Raw genomic sequence first — 6113 nt, 5'->3', positions numbered from 1 at the left:
TTACAACCACGTTGCGTCACACGTCGTGGTCCATGCGTGTAAATAAATAAATAGTTCTTATTATGTTATTATGTTTGTTAGTCTATAAGGTATGTGTTTATGGGTCTTTTGTAACCTGTAAATAAACAAATAAAACAAAAATATTTAGAAGCGCAGAAGTAGACGTCATATGAAGGATATTAATTTTACAATAAATAGACTTAAAAAGCACCCAGTATATGCTCGTATTAATGTGTGCTTGATAAGGGTAGGCTACGTCATTAAGTAGAGATATTTCCGCATTTCGCATCGATAGGTTTAATTAAATACGATTTGATGACCTCGTTCGACGAGGAGATCCCAGCTGGATCAATTCAGGAGATGAACTTAAAATTGGTTGCGATCCAGATGTTCTTGGCCTCTGGATGTTACTACGTATACGTTCTGATATTCATAGTACTGGGAGTTCACTAGTATGAGGCCAGGTGATACAGGTATGTTCGTTCGGCGAATTCTTAATTGAATCAAACACAACATGATCAAATCATAATTCTATTGCAATCATGGTACTCGATAGATACACATTGAAACAAGTTATATTATTATCTTGAAAAACATCTCGTTTACTGCAATCAATGTTTTTCTTAGCGTGTATCATTTCTTTTTTTTAATATTTACCATAATTCGGCACTCTTTAATTAGAATATAACAAAAATTGTTTGGTTTTTCTTAAGTTGCTATTGTTGCTAAAATAATGTTCGTTGCGATTAGAATTCATTAACTTTTACAGGTTAACGTACTCGTATAGTCAAGAGAACCAAGCTTTTGACACTTAGGGCTTTGGATCGTTCTTATACTAAGTGGTATAAAATCGAATATAAGTCTTAAGTGTCATAATGTATATGTCTTTGACCTTCTGCTTTTGGATTCAAAAATGTGGCATATTTTGATAACAACATACGAGTTGTCAGCAAAAATTATTCGTTTTTCAAAAATGTCGCAAAATGACGAAGGTATAATCTGACAGGTAAAATGTGACTGAAAAGAAAAAAGTTTCTGGGAAGAATGTTATAATCATTTCTTTTAATACTATGATGTCGTAGTCATAGTGAACCTTGCTATATCGCACTCATATGGTGTTCCACAAGGTAGTATCCTTGGACCTACCCTTTTTTAATCTACATTAATGACTCGTGCAAACTAACATTAATATACTCCGAAATTATAACGTACGCTGATGATGCTGCCATAAATGTTAATGGTAATACTCGTTATAGTGCCCGTTCTTTTGTAGAGATCGCAAAGCTCGTGACTTGTCGAATAATCTTCTTACCATCAACTGTACCGTTAATATGATCATAACCGAATACATCTTTCGCACTTCAAGCGTACCATTGTGCAAAAACTATTCTATTCTTGTAGGGTGAAACTTCAGACTTTTTATCCTCTTCATTTGTCTCCTAGGAAATGCCCAAATTCTGAAAGAGTTTGAACTTATATTTATTGTATAAATACAACACTTAATTAACTTAACTGCCTCCGTGGCCGAACAGTTACCATGCTGGACTGCCACGCAGAGGTCCCAGGTTCGATTCCCGGGCCGGCAGAAATATTTGTATGGCCTACAATTATTTCTCTCGTGAGTTTGGGTGTAATTTGTGGTTGTCTATGTGTGTATCCATGGCATCCGCGACACAGGGTTTCCCTAGTGCGGGGCTATGTTGAGTGTGTGCGATATTTATTTATAATTAAATATATTACTTTAGGATTATAAGCCATTTTGTTCTCACGTTCACAGACTCACTTTTCACGTCTGATTTCAAGACCTATGCACATACTATCGTACTGGATATTCCTCTAAACTTGGCTGTCCACATCTCCCTGTAGTATTACTCATTATTTCAGTTTCACTTTCTAAATTTATAAACTTCGTTATTTTTATATACCGTCAGTAAATAAAAATATATTTCAGAAAATGGCAATTAAATTTTCTAAAAATAAGTTTATATTTATAAAATTGTAAATCTCAATTTCTTTCATTTAGTACTGGTTTTTTTTTTAAAGCGATATAACCATGATATGTAGTAGTAGAGAGCAGTAGAGCTCCACGTGAAAAAGTACATCCAGGGAAGTACTGCGACCTTACCTATTTCTGCCGCCAAGCAGTAATGTGAGCATTAGATTAGGGTTTGAAGGGTGCTGGTGAAATTACAGGCACATCGGACTTTTCAACGTATGTCTCAGGGTGACAGGCGTAGTGACAGTGCTACTCAGATATTTGCGATATATAGCTCTGAATGGTATTGTAACTTTTATGGACAGGTGTGTCACTTACCATCAGGCGCACCAATTGTTCGTCCGTCATCATCGTCATTCATATGATAAAATCATGAAAAAAAATGTAGTAAAGCATGCCAGACGCTATACCAAAAAGACTTTGATTTGAATCCAGCCGAATCAAATGACTTTTTTCCAAGTGTTCAATCCTTGTATTTATAATTAAAATGTTTTTTTTAAGTAAATGCTTGCTCTTGACCACTACCTAGTCCTGGAGCAAAGACAGAATCTACAATGGAACGATCTCGTCCAGACGATGCCTATTTAGTCGCACCTTAAAGACACTCGGATTGTTGCAGGTAGGGAATTCCATTCATGTGCTGCTCTGCCCATAATAAAAGATGATGAAAAACGCATAGTAATATCAGCAAAGTGACCAACTGCAAGGTCATACCAGGTGAGAGTCTCACTGCGCAACACCGTCTTCTTGTCATGGATCTCTGCGTAAAGCCGGCCGACAAGCCCGCTGAGCGCTGCCGACGCCAAATCAAATGGTGGCAGCTTGATAGTACCACGACCCAGGAGTTCATCTCAGCGATCGGCGATAAATGCGCCGACACTGAAGGTGATCTAGTCCAGAACCACTGGAACAACATTCAGGCTGCCATATCTGAGGCGGCGAAAGCGATGCTGGGCTTGTCCAAGGGTGGTCGCAAATGTGACAAAGAAACTTGGTGGTGAAACGACACAGTCCAGAGGGAGGTGAGGGTGAAGAAAGCCCTCTTCAAAACGTGGCAAGCGTCCGAATCTTCTGAAGACCGCGACGCATATAGGGATGCCAAACGTGCCGCTAAGAAAGCTGTAGCCAGAGCCAGACGGGACCACTTGCAGCCGTTGTATGACAAGTTGGAATCGTCTGAGGGGTAGAAGCTTATCTTTAAGCTGGCACGTTCGAGGGTCTTAGCGGCACAAGATATTTCCAAGTGTCGCTGCATTAAAGACCCTCATGGCAACCTTATATGCGAGGTCGACGCGGTGAAGGAGAGATGGCGCTCATATTTCCACGAGCTGCTGAATCAGCAGCACAGAGAGGTGCAGCCACCGGTCCTCCCTCCGAATCAGGGACTAGAGCGACCGGTAACGCCTGAGGAAGTCCACTTAGCTCTTCGTCGCATGAAGAATCGGAAAGCTGTCGGAGCCGATGGGGTTCCCATCGAGGCCTGGAAGGCAATGGGTCCCCGTGGTGTGGGCATCCTTACCGGCCTCTTTAATCGCGTGCTCCTCACCGGTAAAATCCCTAACCAATGGAGACTGAGTATTATCACTCCAGTCTTCAAAGGGAAGGGATCGGTGCAGGAGTGTGGCGATTATCGGGGCATAAAGGTCATGTCCCACACCATGAAGCTCTTCGAGCGTATAATAGACTCTCGGATCCGACAGGAGAGTGCTGTCTCGGAGGGTCAATATGGGTTTCGGCCTGGTCTTGGGACCATCGATCCTGTTTTTGCCCTAAGGGACATCATGGAGAAATACAGATTGAAGAATACGCCTCTGCATTTCATGTTTTTTGACATGCAGAAGGCCTTCGACTGTATCCCCCGTGTAATGATCTGGTGGGCACTGAGATCCAAAGGGGTACCAGAAGCTTATATTGACATCATCCGAGACATGTACCGCGATTCCGATTCCATGGTTAGGACTGCTGTTGGTGACACTAAACCCTTCCCTGTCACAGTCGGAGTTCACCAGGGCCCAGTTCTCAGTCCCTATCTGTTCTCTGTGAGGTCTCAAGCTCTATCCGAGACACGCATGAGCAACCCCCGTGTATGCTTATGTACGCTGACTGATATCGCGCTGGCGGATGCGGATAGAGGGAGACCGGTACAACGAGTGAATGTGTGGAAGGAGTCGCTTGAGAACGGCGGTCCGAGACTAAATGTGGCGAAGACTGAGTACATGGTCTGCAACGCTACAGATCCCCTACCCGTACGCATAGGCGAAGACGCGGTCGAGCCTACGGGCCAGTTTAAATACTTGGGATCTGTACTTAGCGCATCCGGAGACATCGACTGCGACGTCAGAGCCCGAATCGCAGCCGCTTGGGCAAGGTGGCGTGAGGTGACTGGTGTAATTTGTGACCCCAAGATGCCGGTTAAGCTGAAAGGACAGGTCTATAAATCCATCATTAGACCTGTCCTTTTATATGGCAGTGAAACGTGGCCCGTACTTGAGCGTCATAAGCAGGAGCTGCGTGTCACGGAAATGAAGATGCTGCGTTGGATGTGTGGAGTTTCACGGAAAGACCGTGTCAGAAACTCCCGCATCCGCGGCAGCCTTCATGTCCGTGATATTGCAGATAAACTGCAAGAAAGCCGCCTACGTTGGTACGGCCACATCTTACGGAAACCGGCATGCTACATGGGAAACAAATGTCTGGCTATGCCACCTCCGCCGGGCCCCGGTAGAAGGGGCAGACCCAAGAAGTGCTGGCTTGACGTCGCCAAGGGTGATATGCGTGCCAATGGTCTCACCACTAAGGATGCCGAAGACCGTGCAAAGTGGAGGAGAAAAGTAGGAAAGCGGACCCCGGGCTCCGCAGCAACCCTGCTGAGGACGCAACCGGGACAACGCTCAGATGAGAGAGAGAGAGAAAAGCGCATAGTACGCCGGAAGGAAATATCGACCAAGTAAGAATGATATTCGCCATCCGTCTGGATGTCTTATGTTAAAAGAGCGGCCGTGATTAACAGATGGAGCTCCTGGGCACTCTCATCGAAACATATTCTGCAAGAAAACAACAGACAGCAACTTTGCGATAGTGGGATAAACTATGAAGTTTTTATAATACCAAGGGGCCAACAAGCTGTGTGCCTGGTAAGCGACACGCCTATCCATAACAGTTGCAGTGCCACTCAGCATTTTAAATCCCAAATTATCTTAAGGGCACAGCCAGTGAGACATAAGTTGACAAGTCCCACGTGTCTGCAATTTCTAACTGGAACGCAGTAAAAGTCACATTACCGCTAGGCGGAAGAAATTGGTAAGGTGACAGTATTTCCTGTACGAACTCTTTTACAACGCGCTGTACTGCTCTACAAATTTTTTGAGCTTACTGCCACGTTCAGCCAACAGACGCTGGTTCGTGTCCCGTCGGATGTAAAATTTTTTCATTGTGTTTGTCCGACCTTTGCATCAATAATAATAACAGACTAGTGTAGAGTATTTACAAAAAAAAACACGTGAATACCACGATAGCAAAAACATCATGATACTCAATAAATATAAATGTATTTGTAGGTACTTTATAAAAAACGACACTCTATTTAAAAGCTTCGTGCCGTAAAAAGCTTTTCATTCCCTTTTTTTTTCCGCACGTAACGTATATCTAGAAGGACCGAAATGTTTAAAAAGACATATTGATGCTCGCTTACTACCAAATCCTGGACGTTGAATGAAACTTCACTGTGAGAATGTAATTCTCCATTCGCGTATACGAAAACAATTTGGAAGACATGAAAGCATTTAAGCGCATAACGGGCGAGCAATAAACTCGACATCATTCACAGTCGTACACATGTCTCCCTTACGATAATGAACTCATCTCAAACGAAAACGAAGCGCGTATCTACGTGTACTGGTAAATTTATTTGAAGACAGGTCGTTAAAATACAGATATCGGCGGGTGAAGAATTTTTTATTTCGTTCATGGAGAGATTTTTTTTAATACACACTCGTAGCCCCGCACTAGGGAAACCTTGTGTCGCAGGTGCCATGGACACACACATAGACGGTACATAGTTATGAAAACGATGCGCGCCTATACCGACTTATCCGAAGAACAGAGTCCGATGAGATTA

The 6113-nt window shown here is 43.1% G+C and overlaps 1 pseudogene; it reads left to right on the top strand.

Annotated features, from left to right (window-relative positions):
* The first annotated feature begins 315 nt into the window (after nt 1–315).
* LOC113234029 lies at nt 316–3852 on the top strand (annotated as a pseudogene).
* The last annotated feature ends 2261 nt before the right edge of the window (nt 3853–6113 follow it).

Source organism: Hyposmocoma kahamanoa, unplaced genomic scaffold (assembly GCF_003589595.1).
Source record: "Hyposmocoma kahamanoa isolate Upper Pololo Valley unplaced genomic scaffold, ASM358959v1 81, whole genome shotgun sequence".
Lineage (NCBI taxonomy): Eukaryota > Metazoa > Arthropoda > Insecta > Lepidoptera > Cosmopterigidae > Hyposmocoma > Hyposmocoma kahamanoa.
This window is presented reverse-complemented; position numbering and strand designations above follow the sequence as displayed.